We start from the raw sequence: 21,815 nt of genomic DNA on the forward strand, positions 1-21,815 counted from the left end.
TGATCGTCAATGGTTTCTTTTCTGTAATTGTTGTAGCCTTAGCTGGACCAGTATGTGGTCTAGCTGCAGACGCTGCCGATGATACTGATATTTTAGAAGAAGTTCCGATAGGTTTTTTAATTGGCTCTGCGCCCTTTTTGGCATCGTGCGCCTTTGCTTTAGTCGAAGTAGGAGTACTTGCCTTTTTAATATCCGGTTTCTTGTCACTTTTTGCAGCAACAGTTCCAGCAGCAGCAGTAGCTGCAATAGCACCAATACCAGCTGCAGCAGGGATGAAGTCTTTGCTCATTGCGGATTCGGTTGTATCAATAACTGGCGCCAAAGTGGAGTCTGTATGCAAAGAAACTGGAGCTCCAGATATAACCAACAATGCTTCATTACCAGTGGACAAATCAGAAAAAATATCACTGCTAGCTTCGAACACATTATTGGGTCCAGTTTCCTGCATATGCATAAGCTCCTGTTGATTAGAACTTTCTGGGTCTGTCAAAACAAGTTGCTGTTCTGTCGGAGCGATTAATTCTTGTTGTGGTACAGATTTCGCCTCAGAGGAGGGCTCGGTTGTAGAAGCAAACACGTTGTGTGCGGTGACGGGTGCCAGATTATTGTCTTCCATGGAAAACGTAGCAGGTGCACCGTTGTCAAATCCCCTCAATTCAAATTCCAATTTGGTAGGTGATGATGTCGGTTGCTCTATGGGGTGTGCCAAAAACAAATCATTTTCATGATGTGCATATACAGCCTCAGATTCCATCTCTTGTGTTGTTTGGTGTTGCTCCTTCTGTTCGTTATGGAAAAAGTTGTTCTTGCTTGTTGCGTTTTACACAACGTAATAGAAAGGAACGAAAAAACATTTAACGAACAATGGTCTAAAGGGCCACATTCAGATAACACTAAATATACAATGAGCAGTCGCTTCAAACCAGTTTTGAATGAACTCCATGGGAAACCCAATTCTTGGAAAGCAGACGGTGCATCCAAAACACGCAAGTTGCTTGGACAGGCCATATATTCTACAGACATGTAGACTTTACCTAAAATGTGGTTGTTTTTAACTGAATCACTTTCAGACGAAATCTTCGTACTATTCGAATTGCTGCTAAAAGTTGTTGATTTAATAAGAAAATAATAAAACAATGCGAAAAATGGATGCTTTGACGATTATATAGATGTTAACCGACATCATCCAACGACTTTTTAAAACACTCGTCGAATATTTCAAGTACCAAGGTCACTATTCTCCTGAAAATCGTTTATGGACCATATTATGCCGCGCCTACTGCAACAATGTTCCTTAAAGGTTTTTTTCTCTTTTGTATTATAGGTCTTTCTATATATCGTGCGTGCCTTAGTCGAAGCTTACATTTATGTCCACCTCTTCGTTATTTGGCATACATGCCACTTTTATGGTTATACCACTTCGTCAATGTACCGCATAGCACACTTGATTATGCTACGTTTAACGGTGTGGCCCAGGTACTGCCTTTACTGCGGCGCTTGAAGTATGCAATGTCTACACTAGAATTGATGGTTCGGGACGTGAGTCCGAGATGAAAATGGAACAGGGGCTCTACTTAGGTAAGCTTACCTCGTACTTAATGTGTGTGTATAATAGTAAAGTATTCCCGCTTTCACATAGGTAATCGCACTGCAGCGACACCTATGGAAACATTGAAAGGGTATAACATATATATTGAAGCTGGACTCAGTGCCGTTGCCACAACATAGAGGCGTGCAAAGCTATCGAAATACAACCAAAAATGTGCACGGTAAGTTGGAAATACACTTTAGTCTTTTTAAGTGAGGTATTACAAAGCATTCCGTCTCATGTGCGTAAAGTTTTGATGTATCTGCCGGTGCTGCTAATATGACATGCTTTCTTCCAAACACCTGACAAAGCAAATTATGTTCAGGATCATAATGTAGTGTTGATATTGTGTTTTGGGACCTAGCAATGCCTTAATTGAAACATTCGCCGGCTCCGTACAATCCAATACATTCGTACGTAAAGTGCAATAATCTGGGATGCGAATATCTGCTTTAAGTGCTGGTATTTGATCGAATAGTTCATGCTGTGCTAAATATTCAATTTCTACGTCAGTTTGTTTAAATTGTCGTTGCAAGACATCACGAACTTTCACAAGCTGCTGTGACCATTCATCAGTTACATAGTTGGCTCCAATTCCTATTGGAACCGTGCGATTACCTGCTAATTTGTGTATATAATTTAGATCACGCCACTTTTGCATGGCAGGCCAATGGGCGACTGTGTTGAGTAGCAAAGCAGGATGTAAGGGAAGGCAAGCGTGACATTAGTCACATCGTTTTCCGCGTTTATCGATACGCCTCGCCCCCAGCTGAAAATTGAGTTTTGACTTTCTGACAAAAGTGTTCTGACTAATGTCTTCTAAAAGCAAATGGGGCCGTATAATGCATAGTTCTCGGGTTGATATCCAAGGGCATTCTCCACCCTTTCCGAGTCCTTAGGAATGTACAGTTCTCATATGATTGAACAAAGCATATAACCACGGAACCATATGAATACTTTGATGATCGAAACCTGAATATAGTTCTCAATCATTTTTGGAGTCATATGCGAATCGAATATGTTTACTTTAGATGGTCAACGATTTTTTAGTCATTTTCCATTCAGCTTTCTGAATCTGCCCTGATTATCTTGGTTGACTGATTAATGAATATTCTACGTGCTAAAGTTTTACCTCTCATTGAAGATTTTATTTGGTCTGAGATATGGATCAGACATGATTATTTAAGCATAATCACATTTAAGCTACATTTTCGTCTCGACAATAAATTAACTTTTGAACCGAAAATACCTTTGAATCTGAACGTTTTTAATCATCCCTGATGTTTGAAGGTTTTGAGTCACTGGATATTCTGGTGGTTCGTGAACAAAAAAAATTTTTTTTTTTTGGGTATGCGGTACAGATAGTTTATCTGCTTTAGGCTTCGGTTGGCCTCGTTCGTGGTGAACGAGAGCTGGGTTATGGGATTTGTTGGCCTCGTTCGGAGTGAAGCGGGTTGAAGTTACAGATCTTTCTCACCCTCACTGGAGGGTGGTAGTAGGACCAATTTCGTGATTGGTCTGGTGGTTTGTCCCTTTGCCGTATCCAGTTCGACGACTCGAACTCGGTTATCGGGGCCATAATGGAGGTTGGCTATCCGACCTAGTCTCCATTCGTTGGGGGGCAGATTGTCCTCTTTAATGACGACTAAGTCCCCCTGTTTGAGATTCGATTGTGGATGCTTCCACTTAACGCGCTTCTGCAGTTCGGTGAGATACTCCGTTTTCCACCGCTTGCAGAAGGTTTGATGCAACGCCTTAAGTTTTTCCCATCGATTGACGAGCGAAGCGCGATTCTCGCTGACGTCAATCTCGGGTGGCGCTAGTAGGTGGCCCCCGACTAGGAAGTGCCCGGGGGTAAGTGGCTCCAGGTTGGACGGGTCATTTGACGATGGGCTTAGGGGTCGGGAGATGAGACAGGATTCAATCCTACACAGGAGGGTGCTAAACTCCTCGAGAGTAAATTTATGATCCGTTGCGATCTTTTTGAAGTGAGTTTTGAAACTCTTGACTCCCGCTTCCCACAGCCCGCCCATATGAGGAGCAGCTGCTGGTATGAAATGCCATGTAAGGGTTTGGTGGGCATATTTAGAGAGGGTTCGGTTGCGCGCATCAACGAGGAATGCCTTGAACTCGGAACGGAGAGCCCTCGACGCACCGACAAAGTTCGTCCCGTTGTCGGAATAGAGGTTTTTCGGGCATCCTCGTCTGGCAACAAACCGACTAAACGCTGCTAGAAACGCGGCGGTGCTGAGGTCGCTAGTCGCCTCTAAGTGGATCGCCTTAGTCGCAAAGCAGACGAATAGGCAGACGTAACCCTTAGACATGCGGCATCCTCGTCCGCTGTAAGACTTGATGTCAAACGGTCCGGCAAAATCCACCCCGGTGTTGGTAAATGCCCTAGAAAAGGTAGTGCGTTCCGCAGGGAGAATTCCCATGAGTTGCGTCGGGGAACGTTTGCGGAATAGCGTACAGGCCTTGCAGTTGTAGATGATGGATCGGATCATGTTTTTTACCCGAGGTATCCAATACTGCGTGCGTAAGAGCCGCAGCATTAGTTGGTTTCCGCCATGTATGGAAATGGTGTGGACAAACTGGACTAGGAGACGGGTGAGTCGGCAGGCGTAAGGGAGGATTATCGGGTGACGCTCGTCGACGGGAACGTCTCTGGATGCGTTGAGACGACCCCCCACCCGAAGGACATTGTCTTCGTCGATAAAGGGGTCTAGAGAGAGAATCTCGCTTTTGGTCGCGATGGGTTTCCTAGTCCTCAGAGAGCTTATTTCTTCGGCATAGTTGTTGGTTTGGGATATCCTGATGAGGCGGCTAGTCGTAGCCTTGATTTCGTCAGGCGAAATCTGGTGCGACTCTGCTTTAAAGGACGTTTTAGTTTTTGGATGGATTCTATTGGCGAATCTTATAACGTTGCGGCCACCGTGGTGTGATGGTAGCGTGCTCCGCCTATCACACCGTACGCCCTGGGTTCAACTCCCGGGCAAAGCAACATCAAAATTTTAGAAATAAGATTTTTCAATTAGAAGAAAATTTTTCTAAGCGGGGTCGCCCCTCGGCAGTGTTTGGCAAGCACTCCGGGTGTATTTCTGCCATGAAAAGCTCTCAGTGAAAACTCATCTGCTTTGCAGATGCCGTTCGGAGTCGGCATAAAACATGTAGGTCCCGTCCGGCCAATTTGTAGGGAAAATCAAGAGGAGCACGACGCAAATTGGAAGAGAAGCTCGGCCTTAGATCTCTTCGGAGGTTATCGCGCCTTACATTTATTTTTATTTATTTTTTTTATAACGTAGGAGATTACCCGCAACGCCCTTGATAGATCGGAAAACCGATCAAGAATATCTTCGCTATTGTTGATGTTCGTTGCTACCTGCACTTGCACTCGTTTTTCTTCGATGTTTGTGTGGTACTCCTGTTCGCCTTGAGATGGCCATTTCGCTTTGCCTTCTTGCAGCCAAGAAGGTCCCTGCCACCACAAAGAGTTGTCGACTAGGTCCGTGGCTGGAAGTCCTCTGCTGGCTAAGTCCGCTGGATTTGATGCGGACTCGACATGATGCCATGCTTTCGTTCCTACCTTCTCCACGATTTTTGTCACCCTGTGAGCTACAAATGTTGACCAGGAACACGGGGGTTTTCGAATCCATGCTAGGACGATGGTCGAGTCTGTCCATAGGTGAATGTTAAATGTGCCTAAGTGCAGGTTCTCCATCACATTTTCCAAAGTCTCAGCCAGCAAGACAGCACCGCATAACTCCAATCTTGGTAGTGAAATTGTTTTTACTGGTGCCACCCTTGTTTTTGCCATGAGTAGGCTAACGTAGATCCTATCGTTGATCTTAGCTCGCACGTAAACTGTAGCCGCGTAGGCTTTTTCGGACGCGTCACAGAAGCCGTGAATTTCGATGTCGTTGGTTGGGGTGAAGTGCACCCACCGAGGTATACGAATCCGGTTAATGGCAGGATACTCCTGCATAAAGGTTTGCCACCGATCTAGAGTGATTGTGGATACCGGTTCATCCCAATCCGTCCCCTCCAGCCAAATTTTCTGCATTAATATCTTGGCTACGATGATAACTGGAGCAAACTAGCCTAACGGGTCGAAGAGTTTGGCGATGGCCGATAGGATCGCCCTCTTTGTTAAGATATCCTGGTTTTCGATTGGTTTCGCTGTGAAATAAAAATAGTCGGAATGCGCGTTCCAACGGATTCCTAGGGTTTTTGCCATGCTCGCGTCCTCGAACTCCAGAAAGTCTTCCGTAAGCCTGTGAGGTTTGGGTATGCCCTGTAGTATCCTACTGCAATTAGAGGTCCACTTTCGCAGAGGGAATCCTGCTGACTTTAATGCAGCTGTGATTTCATCGCGAGCCGCGATTGCTGCGTCGATGCTATGCCCCCCTGCAAGGACGTCATCGACGTACATACTGTTTCGCAAGATGTGCGCTGCGGTTGGCAGAGATGCCTCGACGTCATCTGCAAGTTGATGTAGGGTTCTGATCGCTAGATAGGGGGCACAGTTGACCCCAAAGGTTACCGTGTTGAGCTCAAACACGCTGACAGGGTCCTCTGCTTTGAGTCGAAAAACTATTCTTTGGTATTGGGTTTGATTTTCCTTTACCCAAATTTGCCTGTACATCTTCTAAATGTCGCTGTTGAAGACGTACTTGTAGAATCTCCATCGGAGGAGCAGTATTGTTAAGTCGGATTGAAGTACTGGGCCGGTGTGTAGAACATCGTTCAGGCTTATGCCATTGGATGTCGGGCACGACGCGTTGAATACGACCCTTACTTTAGTCGTTGTACTTTCCTCTTTGATAACCGCATGATGCGGCAAGAAGTAGCAATCAGATGATTGTGGTGGTACTACGGTGTGCACTTTAGACATGTGCCCTAACGTGACGTATTCTGTCAGTACCCTATTGTATTCCGTCTGTAGGGCCGATGTCTTGGCTAGGCGCGTCTCGTTCCGATAGAACTGAGAGCAGACGCTCTTGAGAGATGGGCCCAAACAGACGGTTTTTGGGAAGCTTTGTTTGAATGGAAGGGCGACGGTATATCTTCCATCTGAATTCCTTTCCGTTGTGTTTTTATATAGTGCCTCGCAATAGGCATTATCTTCGGTCAGGGCCTTTTTTGTAGGTACGTTTTCAAGTTCCCAGAAAGCGGCTAGCTGCTTGTCTAGGCTAATTTCATTGAAAAAAGATACCCGCGTATTGGTTGGGTGAGGTGCATCTGCACGACCGGTTAAAATCCAACCGAAGACAGTTTCTTGGGCGAGAAGCGTATTTAGAACGTTCTTCCGTATACCGTTTAGTATTATCTGCGGATAAATGTCGCCTCCAAGTATGAGATCGACTGGTTCATTAATGAAGAACCTCTTATCCGCCAGAATCAGATCAGGGAACGCTTGCCGAGTCGTTGCGCTCACTTGGCAAGTCGGAAGGTCCCCTGTTAATTGAGGCAGGACTAGGGCCACCGTATTGATGCTTACTAAGGGGTCTGTAAGCGAACCTAATGTAATCGCACATGATTCCTTTACCTGAGCAGATGGCGTATTATTTATTCCTGACACTTGCACGTGCAGACTTTTGGATGGAAGGTTTATTCGCTTTTTTAGTCTTTCTGTTATGAAAGAGCATTCGGACCCAGAGTCTATCAGCGCTCTGGCAGAAAACTTCACTCCATTATAGTGTATATTGACACGTGCTGTTCCTAATAACACCCCTTTAGTGGTGTTAGCATGACACGAAGAGACGTTAGTAGCATTATCTTGTCTTTTTTCAGACTCCATCCTTGCCCTAGCCTGTTGTGAGGTTGAAGGTGTATTGTCGGTGGTGTTTTGAGTCCACCTTTGAGGAGTTGTCTTTGGTTGTGCTGTCGGAAGATGGAGCAAGGTGTTGTGCCTTGCATGGCACGTGCTGCAATTAAATTGGCTAGTGCATCGTGTCACGGTGTGTCCACCCGACAGACAATTCAGACAGTAACTATTGTTCTTGACAAATTCGATTTTCCCTGACGTAGATAACCTACGGAATTTTTGGCAATTTCGTAATTTGTGCTCCGTACTGTTGCACATCTTACATGCCGATTTTGGTACGCTGGCTTGGTAAACCCCAAGTTTTGTAGAATTTTCCCTAGAATTCGAATTTTGACTTTTGGGTGCTTTTGTAGTTTTGTTACCCCTAAGATCGGAAACCGTCTCTAATGTCTGGAAGCGATTGGACAGGAATTTGTCCATATCCTCCCATTTCGGGATATCTGTCTTCCGTTCTACGGTCTGTTCCCAAAGAGCCAATGTAGATTCAGGGAGTTTTGTGGAGCATAAGTAGGTTATGATTGCATCCCAATTTGTGATGTCAATATTATGACATTGTAGCGCAGAGATGCAATTGTTTATCTTCCGTTGCAATTTTTTGATTGAAGTTCCACACTCCTGCTCGACTGCCGTCAGATTAAATAAAAGTTTTAATTGTGTGTTGACGAGGATACGTTTATTTTCGTACCTGTCGCTTAGATTCTTCCAGGCGGTTGCAAAACCCTCGTTTGTTAATGAGCACCTGCCCACTATTTCTTTTGCCTCCCCTTGCGTTTTTTGTTTTAAATAATATAATTTCTCGACATCTTTCAGATCAGTATTGTGGATGTATATCGCCGTGAACATATCTCTAAAGGCTGGCCAGGAAAGGTAGTCGCCTTTAAATACATCGGTGTCACAAGGCGGCAGCCGCATTTTATGTCCACGGCGCGAAGAGTCTTCATCCTTTGCTTCATCTTTCGCCGGCTGTGGGGTGATAGCTTCGGCTTCAGCCGCCACAGCAGACATGCATTGTAGGTAGCATGCGAAGCAACTTTTGTTCTTTCTTCTTAGCGAGCTGAGTTCCTCTTTGGACAGCTCAGGATTGCTGAGAAGACCTTCATATGTGGACTTGGTCTTCTTCCATAGTGCCTTTAGCTCCTCTTGCAGTAGTGCAAGGGTGTGCTTGTTCCGGGATTCGGCCGGGGCAGAGTTGAAATCTTGCTCAAACTCCACTATGGAATCAGCCAATCTAATATAAGTCTCCATTGCTTTAATTAATCTGAATATTTTGTTTCTTTGAAGGTGTCGAGCTTGAAGGCAAAAGACTTAGTGGCGTTGGTGTGTATTCAACCGCAGCAAAAATAATAAGAGTGTTTTGTTTTTTGTACGTAGAACAGCTATCAATTCTGCTGTGATTGTGCTGTGTGAGTAAAAGCTTTAAGACCACACGAATTCTGGTCTGATTGAATGTGTTAACACAGATAGCAATCTTATGTGAATAGTGATATGGAAATAAACACAGATAGAAATCCTGACGAGGATTTAGTGTGTATAAAGTGATATAAATATAGTGATATGCAGCACAGATAGAAATCCTGAAAGGTTCTAGTGTGTACAAAGTGACAGCAAGCACAGATAGAAATCCTGACGAGGATTTAATGTGTCTACAGTGATGTGCAATGCAGAGAAGAGAATTCGTCTGCAGATATTTAATGTGTCTAAACGGGTGTGTTGGATACAGATAGAAATATTCTCCAAAAAAATTGGCGTGTTTAAAAAAATTAAAACGCAGATGGTAATCCCAATGTGGATATAATGTGTAATGTTTGACCCACAGATAGAAATCCCGACGAGGATTTAATGTGTATACAAGTAAAAGTGAAACACAAAAGAAATCCTGACGAGGATTTAATGTGTATACAAAAGGGTGTTATGTGAACGTTGAGTATCGCCGAGTAGCCAACCAGGGTATCTTTCCCAATATAAATAAGAAAATAAATGTGTGTATCCAACTTAATGTGGACAACTGCACTTTTAATTATTTATTATAAAAACGCTGAACACATACAGCTATATAATATAAAAAACGATCAGTATAAAATTGTGTTTGTGACCAATTGTGATGAGCCACTAGCCACCCAACGTAGTGATACTTTTTGGCTTTTGGTAATATTTCAGCTCGCAAACTGATTACCAAAGTGAATTCTGTGATAGACAAGCTAAGGCTATCAACCAAGTGAAATTATGGTTCCTGACTGGGAAGTTTGTCAATGTATGTGACGATGAGGGGGTACAACACAGTGCAGTGATGAGTGTGAAAGAAAAACTAAAAAAAAATTCACTGACTGTCTGCCTTGAGCGGTGTCGAGTAACCCTTACCACTGGTGGGGGAATTACCCGATCGTCAAAAGGCGTTGTGTGCTTAAAAAACACGAAATTTAGCAATTTCACTTGCTTTGCCTTGCATCAATCACAGAGTGCACCTTTTTACGTGAATCACGTACATAAAAAAAAAGTTTGTGAAACCAAGCAACCACGTACGTACCTTAAGTTTTTATGTGTTGATGTGAAGTGATGATAATGTGTTTTCGATGTGATGCGAATGGACTGTATGTGATGTAGATGATGTGATGAACTGAGTAATGTGATGATGTGATGTGATTCTAATGGATGAGATATATTATAGTAATTTAATTGTGATGTTGTGTGATGAAGCTAATGGACTGTATGATATAATGGCTTGTCTGTGATGCTGGATGGATGTGATTATTTTAATGTATGTGATTACGAAGATGCTTTTATTCGTTGTTGCTGTCTGATGTGATGATTTGTGGCTGTATGTTACTGTATGACTGTAAGATGTGATGGTATATTGTGATGATTTAATGGACTGTATGTGTGTGTGAATGTTTTGTGAGATGACGAGTTGGTATTTGTATTAGTTTGTTTTCTCGGTGGTTTTCGATAATTTTAATATTGTAATAACCTCCTTCAAACTGTTATGTTTTCTCCAAAATGCGAATATTTCCAATAAGAATTTTTTAAAAAAAGGTGCTGTTTTTGCTTGGGATTTTGACGTACGCGTCTGTATATTACTTTCCTCGGCTCGAAGGACCAATGTTTTGCGGGGCAGTGTGGACCCGGGGAAGTCGGGCGTGTGCGTTGCAAATAAAAGAAAATAAATACCGAATTAACAAATCGTAACCACAAGTTTGTTTACAAAATATAAGTTTATTGAAAAAGTATAAAGGACGTAGCAATTGCAAAGAAATTAATCGAACTACAAATGCACTTAACACGTTCAAATCGCAAGTTGAAAATTAAAAATTACGTGACAATGGCAAGGAGTTAAATTATACAAAATAAATTCCCTTGGCAGTTCACAATTTAGACCACAATTTAAAGTTTAAGGTATACACTCGAAATAATTAGTAAACTCACCTGGGGCTAGCTGCTGGCTCTTGAACGTTCCAAATTAGAAAGAAAGATCAAAACCGCGAACAAGTCCGCGGCACCTGCCGATAGCTAACTTTCGTTGAGTTTTTCCCCTTCAAAGTTAGCTTTCGGCTGGTGTTAGCCGTTACCGGTAATAATAATAAATAAATAACTAATGTGCGTGTTAGGGTGGTCCGAAATATTTAGGCTGGTGGCCTAAACACTTGCTCTATCTCTAAGGCTAGGTCAACAGCGCTATCAAATGTTTTCGGTAGTGCGGGAATACCGTTTGTTTTGACTGTTCATTAAGTCCGTTTTTGAATACCGTTAGGCTACATTGCTCATTTAAGTTTGCAATCAAAGTTTTTTGTTCGTTCGATGCACTCGCACCTAGTTGCCCTATTTGCAAAGCGGTTAAATCAGACACCAGTTGTAAGATTTTATTTTTATAGTTCGATATACTTAAATTTCTTTGGCTGAGATTGGCTAATTGGTTCTGTATATGTGGTATTGTAGCTGTGCTTTTATACTTCCTTTGTAAGGTGGTTTTGAGTTCGTAAAATGTTGTTTGGGTTTGAATTGCAATCACGTTTGTCTTCACCGTTTGACTCAGTTTTACATAAATTACAAAGTCGATAAGTGCTGGTTTGCTTGCCTCGTTATAAATGATTTCTGTAATCTTTAAAAAGGCTTCTAGCTCTTTGTAATTTTCGGAAAAGCTCGGAATAGCTTTTCAGGCTAATTGTAAATTAAATTTCGACATTGTTGTTACGTTTTGAAAATTGTCTTTTTCAAAAATTTCTATTGGAAACTCAATGTTTTTGTCTATATCGGGAGGAATTTCAACATCGTATTCGTATTTAAACAAAATTTTCAAAAGTTTGTCTCTTTTTTTCCAGAATAACTCTAAAAGGACTTTCTTATGTTCTTTCGTAAGCTTTTGAAAGTATGCATTGGAAATACTTCTTATAGTTTCTATTGCCGTATATAGAATGGCTATATGTTTTAAAAATTTATCTTCTCTTACTCTAAGAAACTTGTTTAGGCATTTATATGGTTTATTGAATTTTTCCTCAGATAATTTTATTTTCTCTTCTAGCTTTGGTCAAGTAGAAATTTTTTAAATTTGGACATTTTTTATATTACATTGTATTCTCTTTTTTAGCTGGTTCCTATAGATGGAATGAAGTTTGATTATAAAGTCTAGTACTAAGATGCAAGTGATTATAATTAGTAAGGTTTCAATGACATTCTTGCTTTGGTTGGTATCCACTAAAACTTCATTGATCACATTCGCTTTTGGGTCACTTATTTTTGACTTCTGTGAACACATATCTCTAAGTTAGAGTAAAAAATTTTTGTTTTGCATATATGTATATCTTTTTTTTATATATATATAAAATGTATTCAAAATTAGTGTTTTAGTTGCATAATTTTACTAATTATGTTCTTCTTTATTTCTGTTCTACTATGTATATTTAAATCCCTCAATAGGATGGCCTTTGTTTTCTGATTTGGTATAGTCGGCCGTCTCTTTTGCGCTTGGACGTCTTTTTGTTATTGCTAGGAGTTGTTTGAGCCATGTTTCTTTCGTAATCGGGCGTGGTATTTCTCGATTGTTAGCCTTTTTGGGCCGGCGTTGATGGGAGTTGGTGTGTAAAGTGGAGCAGTCTCTCCTGATATTTTACTTGTTTGTTGAGGAACGTCAGCCTCTTCTACAATATTTTCGTATTCTGCGAACATTTTGTCAACTTCAGCCTTGCTGATGGATTTTTCTTTGTAGCTGTTCATTTGCTTTTAAAATGTTTGAGTTGGGATTAGCCTATTTTGGCAGGATTAGTTTGGTTTGGCAGGGTCGCCATGTGGTGGTCCCGTGGTAGGATTTGTGTGACTTTATCAAAGTCAAGTGGTCGTCCCGTGGTAGGATTTGTGTGATTTCATCTAAATCTCTCTCCTTTTTAAGGAAGAGAGAGATCTGCCGTTCAATAGGCAGCCGTGAGTTGCCGAAAGCTTGTATGGAAGAAAATAAAAACATGTGACGATTTAGTTTCACTGTTGTGATCATTCTGTTTAATTTTTTCAAACTTAATTCTATTAATACAACTATTTAGTCACAGAAAATACCTTCCATAACTGCTCACTTTTTTCTGTTTGCCCAAGCACTTTCCGCAGGGCCTAGTGCGTGGCTCAGTTCGCTGAGTCAGTATTAGTCAGTAGCTTGCATATGACAGCGCAGCGTGTCTTCAAAATGTTGGTTGCGTCGCAGTTTCATTAGCCTACTTCAATGGCCATGTTATTGGCCGATCGACTTCTATTGCGCTTATTGGTGTCGACCGCGTTGAATGTAGGCCATGTTCGAATGCTTGTACATTTAAAAGGGAACGGGGGATGGTCACGTAGTAGTGAGGAATCCCTTGAGGTGCTTTTCGATACACATTTCCCATCGGGAGATTGTTTAGAAGAGTCAGCAAACAGCATTCACACTTCGGCCACGGAGCGGGTAGTGCCGGGCTTGGTGACGGAAACCATGATCGAATGGGCAGTGAAGACGTCGGTATATTCCCGGCCATACTATAAGTTTCAAGTAGAGCGGTCGAGGAATGGCTTAAAATAATTTTCGATGGGTGCATAAGACTGAATCATGTACCGCACTCTTGGAGAAACGCTCGTGTAGCTTTCCTACTAAAGGCGGGGAAGATTGGTCACGTGTATCCCAAAGACTATAGACCCATCAGTTTAACATTATTTCTGCTCAAAACCTTTGAGCGGCTGATAGATATGTACATAAAGTCGAACCAGGATGAAAAGCTGCTCTCCACAACACAACATGCATACACCAAAAGCAAGTCGGTAGACACCGCATTGTATAGGGTGGTAATAAGCATAGAGAAAGCCCTGGAATATAAGGAATATGCTCTAGGAGTCTTTTTAGTCATTGCCGGGGCTTTCAATAATGTTTCTAAATGGGCGATTTTGGATGGTCTTAATTACATTAAAGTACATCCAGCCTTGACCAGATGGATCGGCTGCATGTTAAATTGCAGAAAGATTACATCACAATGGGGATTGTACACGGCTACGAAATCAATGGACAGGGGCACACCGCAGGGAGGGGTGCTATCACCTCTGCTGTGGACGCTGGTCATTAACCAACTGTTCAGGCGATTCGATGAGGTACCCGTAAAACTTCCGACTTACGCAGATGACGTTGCAATTGTCATAAGTGGAAAGCGCCTTCCAACGATTAGCTCTTTGATGGATCGGGCGCTTCGGGATATTCATACCTGGGCATCTAATGTCGGCTTGAATGTCAACGCGGAGAAGATGGGTATGGTCTTGTTTACAAAGGGGTACAAGGTCCCACATTGGACCAGGCCTAAGTTATTAGGGGTGGCCCTACAGGATAAACCTGTCCTAAGCTGTCATGGAAGCTCAACGTTGAGGAGAGGGTGAAGTAGGCCTCAAAGGCACTTTATGCATGTAAAAGAATGCTGGGGTGTACGTGGAGCTTATCGCCCTCTCTCTCTCATTGGGTTTTTACAGCGATTGTAAGCCCTATTTTATACTATGGAGTTCTTGTTTGGTGGATAGTCACACATAACACAACCTACCTTAAAAAATTAGACGGGGTATGCAAACTGTCAATGCTTAGCATTACGGGAGCCCTGAAAACAACCCCCACGGCTGCACTGTATGCCATTCTGCACATTCCACCTGTAGACCTGGTAGCAAAGAACATAGCGTTAACAACTGCAACCAGGCTCCCTGCCTCTGGGCAGCTTGAGCGCCGAACAAATGGCCATAGTAGTATAGCGTCATCAACCACAAGACGAAAAGACTACCTGATTCCCTATCTACGCTTTGAGGGAGACTTTATGGCCACAATAAAGGTGGACGGTTGGCGCAAGGGTGCTCAAATGGCGGACGAGGCGATACATGTGTACGCAGATGGTTCCAAAGTAGTGGAAGGCGTAAGACCTGCGATATACTGTGCTGATCCGGAAATAAACCGATCCTACAGGCTGCCGGATTACTGTAGCGTTTTCCAAGCGGAAATATTAGCCGTAACCAAAGCAGTAGAAACCCTGGAAGAGAATAGCTTAACCCACAAAGGGTTAACTTTTATGTTAACAGTCAAGCAGCAATTAAGGCAATAATCTCGCATAGTACAGCATCTAAATGAGTATTAGAGTGAAAACAGTCTCTGGAAAGAATCGGGACAGGGAGAAGCATACATCTATATTGGGTCCCAGGGCATATTGGAATAGATGGAAACGAAAAAGCGGATGAACTAGCTAAGACGGGCGCATCCCTTGCTTGCTCCGTAGACGTCCCAATTAGACTGGGCGAGATTAAGCGAAGGCGAGAAGTGTTCATGATCGACCAAGCGGGAAAGGCGTGTGTTCAAGCACCGGGCTGTAAAGTGTCGAAGATTGTGTGTAGGTCTTACAACCTTAGACTAACAAAGTTATTTCTATCATTAAAAAGAGAGGTATGTAGGCTCATGACGGGTATTCTGACTGGGCACTGCCTTCTGGCGTCACATGCCTTTAAATTAGGCTTGGTCAGTGATAGTAGATGTATGAAGTGTGGGTTGGAGGAAGAAACGATCGAGCACGTTCTGTGCTCGTGCCTTGCGCTTGCCAGGATAAGTGTTCGGCCAGGGTGCGTGTGCTCCTGGAGGTAGGTGGGCGCACCGGGGTCGATCTCAGTGGGAATAGGTGTATGGAATAGAAAATAAGCAAATAGACGAGATTTCTCGTTATAATATATATGATTTATTGGGTAAATGTAAAAATAGCAAAGGTTACAATATTACCTGAATAAACGCAAACAATTACGGCAGAGATCGCTGGCGGCAGATGTGAGCTGTACGGCTGTTGAAAATCAAGAGGCCGGTTGTATAGCAAGCTACAACCGTTGACCCGCAAAATCCTCCGTTTTGGAGGGGAAAGGCACCCACACATCAACCCCGACATGTATATGCATGAGTGCTGACAAAAAGCACACATACACGTGCATGTACATGCATACACATGCATGAGGGTGATGGTGTGGGTGGTTATAAGTTAAGTCGAGTATCGAATATCGATTTGCAGAGTTGCATTTGGGGGATCGCAATCAGATGCGGAAAAGTTAGGCATCCTGCGTAAACATGCCGGCCCCCCTTGCGATACGCAACATTGTTTTCCGCCAACGACCTCCGCTGAAACGAGAAAAATAAATATAAGACTTACACACTAAACTTAATCTAAATGAGGAGTTCGTCTGCGGCACAAAATGGCCGCGAATCCTTTCCGACTTGCTTAGCCTGCCACCTGAGCTAAGATGAAAAAATTAGCGGTTATGAACAGTTAGAAGTGAATATTTCTTGCCACTGGTTTATACGTAACTCTAATATATAGAAGTTCAGAATGTGATATATGTATAATCGGTGGGCAGTAAGGCTGGACGAAGAGGCGAGGTCTCCATTCCAGAATGGCACCATTTTTTGTTATTATTTATTTTTTTGTTTGTTCCGGATGGAGAGGCCGAGGTCTCCATTCCAGACTTGCGGTTTTTTTTTTTTGGTTGGACGAAGAGGCAGGGGTCTCCGTTCCAGACTTGAGGGTTTGAGGTTTTTCTGGGCTGGACGAAGAGGCCGAGGTCTCCGTTCCAGCGTCTAACGTGTCGTGTCGCTCTCAGGGCGACTGTGGCATTTTATGGATGTGCCAGGGCGAGTGGCCGTGAGGTTGGTGGGGTGATGCGCGATTTCGCTGCAGCGCATGCATTTCGTCATTTGTGTATTATATTATTAGTTAGTGCTGTGATTTCGAGCAGCTTATGCATTTTAACAAAACCAGTAAGATTGCGGTGTGTGGGAGGTTGGAACGGACGTGATTCCAAGCCACCCGCGCAAAATTACTTGTTCTCGTGATACGCATGTTGTTTTATTAACAAACGTGTGTTAAAATAGATGAACAAAGCGAGTTTAAAACGAAGCGTAGAGGCTAACGAAGGTATGGATTTCATTTTGTGCGACAGCTCATGACGAATAGCGAAAAATCGTAATTAAATTCGAAAGTGTACAAACTGCCGGTGCTTGCATGCAGATTGGCGATGCGTTTTCCACGACGAGTTCTATCTGCACGTACCATTCTGAGATTGCATGCAACCCTGTCGCGTAGAAAAAGGTGACTTTTTCCAATTTCGGGACTTTGTCGTGTCGGGATTCTTTACTTTCGGGACTCGGATTCTTTTTGTACCGAGCCCTTATAATGACTGTTTGTGATATTTGTTGTTGTCGGCCGCGCCGGCAGTTGTCAAACCTTTGCGATGCCTATTTATGCAGTTATTAATGGATTTTTTTCTTTTTCTTTGCAGGTTTCTTCATAATTTTTAGAACGGGTGATATGGAGCTACTGAAGCGACGACTTGACAAGCACAATGATATATGGCGGCATTACACATGGTGGCACCGCATCCGAAGCGGAAGGTCGTGCTACTTCCCTTGAAACGTCAACAGCTGTTTACTTTTGTACAATTTCTTCAGTAAATCTTGGTATCTTCTTTAAAAGTTTGTTATGCATTTCTTTTAAATTTTAGAAGGCAGATAATAACAATTTGTATACGCCATCAACGAGCAAGCGTTTCATCCCTACCAGATTTCGTTTCCAGCTTGTCCTATGAAAACTTAACCAAATTCTTGGGGCAGTGGAGAATCTTTCGAACTTGTGGATGGGACCATTACTCAGTTGTCACACCTTTTCGATGCCTATTTATGCAGTTATTAATGGATTTTTTTTTCTTTTTCTTTGCAGGTTTCTTCATAATTTTTAGAACGGGTGATATGGAGCTACTGAAGCGACGACTTGACAAGCACAATGATATATGGCGGCATTACACATGGTGGCACCGCATCCGAAGCGGAAGGTCGTGCTACTTCCCTTGAAACGTCAACAGCTGTTTACTTTTGTACAATTTCTTCAGTAAATCTTGGTATCCTCTTTAAAAGTTTGTTTTGCATTTCTTTTAAATTTTAGAAGGCAGATAATAACAATTTGTATACGCCATCAACGAGCAAGCGTTTCATCTCTACCAGATTTCGTTTCCAGCTTGTCCTATGAAAACTTAACCAAATTCTTGGGGCAGTGGAGAATCTTTCGAACTTACGGATGGGACCATTACTCAAGGGCTCCCCATACGTCAAACCGTTTAGACTTTACTGTGTACAAAATGGATATTGATTGAAAGTGCATGAGAGTGTAGCTATAATCCTGTATAATACAACACGCACAGTTTTAGTATTTGTGCGCCAATTCAGACCAGCTCTTTTTCATCGTGTAATTACCTCCAGTGGGGGTGAACTCGCTGAAGTAAACCTGCAACAGTTTCCGCCCAAAATAGGTGCCACAATAGAGTTGTGTGCGGGCACATTTGATAAAAATATAAGTTGGCGTAAGATCGCACGTGAAGCAGTGCTTGAAGAGTGTGGCTATGATGTGCCAACTGAATGTATTGAAGAAGTTATGGCGTGCTTATCCAGGGTTGGTCCCTCTGGCGCTTTACACGCATGATACTATTGTGAAGTAACGGATGAAGATCGTCCTACCAGGGTGGCGGTGTCGGTGATGAGACAATCGGAGGGGTGGCGTATACTGAGCAAAAATTCATCGAACATTCTTTGGAACCAGACGAGCCTATTGCGGCATTGCAAAAAGTCGTTTAATTAGGTATTTATTACTTGGCAGCCATTACCCATATGTATAAAGCGATTGTAATGGTATTGTTAAACGTGCCTACAGGTATGACTCAATATACAATACATATTTGGAAGAATAGCAACATTGGTTAATGTGGTGATGTTATGCCGCGCTACAGGAGACGACTCCAGCGTGTTTGGACTAAGTGACCATGTAAGCAAAGACTTGGTATGGACAGATCTCCATCGTTTTTCAATTTTCTATGAACTGTTGCAATGTAATTCCTCGTTAGTATGTCACAATTAAATAACAAATAGCCAAGACAATTGAACCCCCTTTTTTTGCGACAGTAGGTACTAATTAGATTATTAGGTTCAAGCTATGGAATAACTGTTTCTAATTTTTGATATTTTGCAAACAAGATAGCTCTGTTTGTTTCACTATTTTTGCAAAACAAACATTGAATTCCGCAAGTTGTGTGTCTTGACCAAAAGTAAATTTTTTTTTTGTTTTTGAGTCACTAAATATCACTAAGCATATTGGCACACGATTCTGAACACAAGACAAACACAAACTAACCAATTGTTCGCAAGTCGATGCATTCAAGAATCAAGTACAAATTTCTATATTTTTGAATCATTAAGCCTAAACACTTTGAATTTATGCGAATCAGGAGAAAGAATGGCACAGCCAATTTTAATTTCACTGGAATATGAAAATAGTAAACATAGCATAGTTGAGTAAAGCAAGTCACAAAAGCCTGCTTAACTCGTCACAAAACAAATGGAAAAGTCCTCAAGAATTAGTAGGGTGAATTGTGTGACATCGAGAGGGTGTTGTGTGGTCCGGGTGGACCTGGTAGGAGCTTAACCGGAGCGCCACTTAATATTGATTCATATAAGCATAGGTGGACCAAGTGACGCAATAACTATCGAACCTGTTGCTCAAGGAGGCAATGGTTCTGATACAGATTTCCGCAGCCCTCCACCAAAACTTTGACTGCACACACATCATTACACCCACGTCGGTTTAGGCTGCCTGGTGTACACCGCATCATAATCAGTGCAGCAGTATTAGCAAGTAAGCAAGTGGCTGCCGGGGCTGTGATAAATCCCTTTCCCCCAGGACCAACTAAGTGAGATGCACAGAATGAGAGCAAAAAACTCTTTATAACATGAAACATGACGTAATATGAAACGAGAATCAGTTACAAACAAATTGATGGTATTTGTTTGCTGTAAGGGATGAATTAAATGTGGATTCCACGGCCCTACCGAACTGAAATTAAAACATATATTCATTGCAAATACTGAAGGAGATTGTAAAGAAAATATCTCTGAATTCCATTCTCATTAACCAAAGGATTCACCTCCAATAAATTTGCCACTTCAGGTGGCGAAATCATTAAAGGTTTATGAAAATAGCTGGCTGAATTAAGAGCTTGGACTTTCGCTAAAAAATTAACTTTAAACTGATTTGTGAATGATTAATTCAACAAATTTATAACGTATATTATCGAAAAAATGTACATTGCCGACTTGAAGAACAGCACTTGACCATTCAAAAATTTGGCTTGAGTAACTAGGATTTCAAAAAATCTAAATAATTTAATTATGCTAAGATCTGGGGGTAGATGGGTTCAGTTGGCCTCGACCCTGTGGCCGAGTGATAGTATATGCTGTGGCAGATCGGTACTGCGTTAGGGCGTTTCTGGTATCCTCGTTATGGGATGACGAGTGAATGGGAATGGTTTCTGGTGTCCTCGCTCGGGGTGAGCGGGTGAAGTTGGGTTGGACTTTTTGAAAATTTAAATTTTAATAGGCCGCATTTCTTCGTTTTCTGTGGCAGATGGGTTCGCCCTTCTGCGGTAGGCTTTTATGATGTCCTCGTTATGGGATAACGAGTGAATGGGAGGGTTTCTGGTGTCCTCGCTCGGGGGAGTGAGTGAATTTGGGTGTTTTCTGGTGTCCTCGCTCTGGGTGAGCGAGTGACTTGTGAGATGGTTTCTTCAAGGGGCCCGCGGTTAGTGTTATTATGAAGCCTAAGTTTTGCCTTTTGGTTTTGCGACCTTTTGATAAGCTCTCATGCGTCCTCGTGCCTCTCGCTCCCTTTCCCCATTGCCCACCAGTAGCAAGATGTAGGATTCCCTCCGGTAGACTCGACACGAGACCGGGGGTAGAGAACAAAAAAAGGAAGATGTAGAATCGCCTTCCGGTAGACTCGCAACATCACGAGACCGGGGACTGATTATATTTAGGGCCTCGGGAGAGACGCAAGCTTAGGGATAGCGGGGCATCACGGCGCGTGGTTGAACGCGTCTTTATGTCCCGCGCTCCCTTTCCCCATTGCCATCGCGTAGTACGTTTTGGATTCCCCTCCGGTAGACTCGCACCATCACGAGACCGGGGGTTGATTATAATATATGGCTCGGGAGAAACGCAGGCTTAGGGATAGAGAGACACGAAGACGCGGGTTCCTTAATATGCTTTCTATGCTATCACCAACCGTGGGCCTCTGATGTTAGGTAGTTGGGGGAAATAGAAGTTTGGGTTTTGGGGTTTTGTAAGGCGGAATTTGGCCCCTTATATTTAATCCTCCTTGTCGTGGGACGGAAGGAGTACCAATTTCGTAATTGGTCTAGTTATTTGTCCCTTGGTTGTATGAACGTCAACAACACGCACACGGTTATCAGAGCCTGGGTGTGCGCTGACGATTCTCCCCATTCTCCACTCGTTGGGTTGGAGGTTGTCCTCTTTGATAACAACTAGGTATCCGGGTTTTAGATTAGGTTGTGGATGTTTCCACTTGTATCGTTTCTGGATCTCGGTGAGATATTTGGTTTTCCATCGCTTGGTCTCACTAGCATCCGGCTCTGGCGGAGCCAGTAGATGGCTGCCAGTGAGGAAGTGACCTGGAGTAAGTGGCTCTAGGTCCGTTGGGTCATTGGATGCCTGGCTGAGCGGCCGCGAGTTCAGGCATACCTCGATACGGCACAAGAGTATATGGAATTCCTCGAAGGTGAATTTGTGTGGTGAGGCTATCCTTTTGAAGTGGCTTTTGAAGCTTTTCACTCCAGGCTCCCACAGTCTTCCCATATGGGGAGCGCCCGCAGGGATGAAATGCCAAGTGAGTGACTGGTAGCTGTATTTGGAGACAGCGTTCTCTCGCGCTTGTGAGATGAAAGTCTTGAATTCTGATCGTAAGGATCGTGACGCTCCGACAAAGTTCGTACCGTTGTCGGAGTACATATTTTTTGGGCATCCGCGCCTAAATATGAAACGGAAAATGCCGCAAGAAATGATGGTGT

At 42.9% G+C, this 21,815-nt stretch overlaps 1 protein-coding gene and 1 pseudogene across 3 annotated transcripts in view; both read left to right on the forward strand.

Annotated features, from left to right (window-relative positions):
• Positions 1-17,689: 17,689 nt before the first annotated feature.
• On the forward strand, positions 17,690-18,534 carry LOC137241625 (uridine diphosphate glucose pyrophosphatase NUDT14-like; annotated as a pseudogene).
• Hr38 (Hormone receptor-like in 38) overlaps positions 18,378-21,815 on the forward strand; it is an 801,608-nt gene continuing 798,170 nt past the window's right edge. For all 3 annotated transcript variants that reach the window (XR_010949625.1, XM_067766145.1, XM_067766148.1), the window contains exons 1-2: positions 18,378-18,538; positions 18,611-18,736. The gene's annotated coding sequence lies outside the window, so the exon portion shown is untranslated. The remainder of the gene's footprint in view (positions 18,539-18,610; positions 18,737-21,815) is intronic.

The sequence above is a fragment of the Eurosta solidaginis genome, chromosome 2, assembly GCF_040869045.1.
Source record: "Eurosta solidaginis isolate ZX-2024a chromosome 2, ASM4086904v1, whole genome shotgun sequence".
NCBI lineage: Eukaryota > Metazoa > Arthropoda > Insecta > Diptera > Tephritidae > Eurosta > Eurosta solidaginis.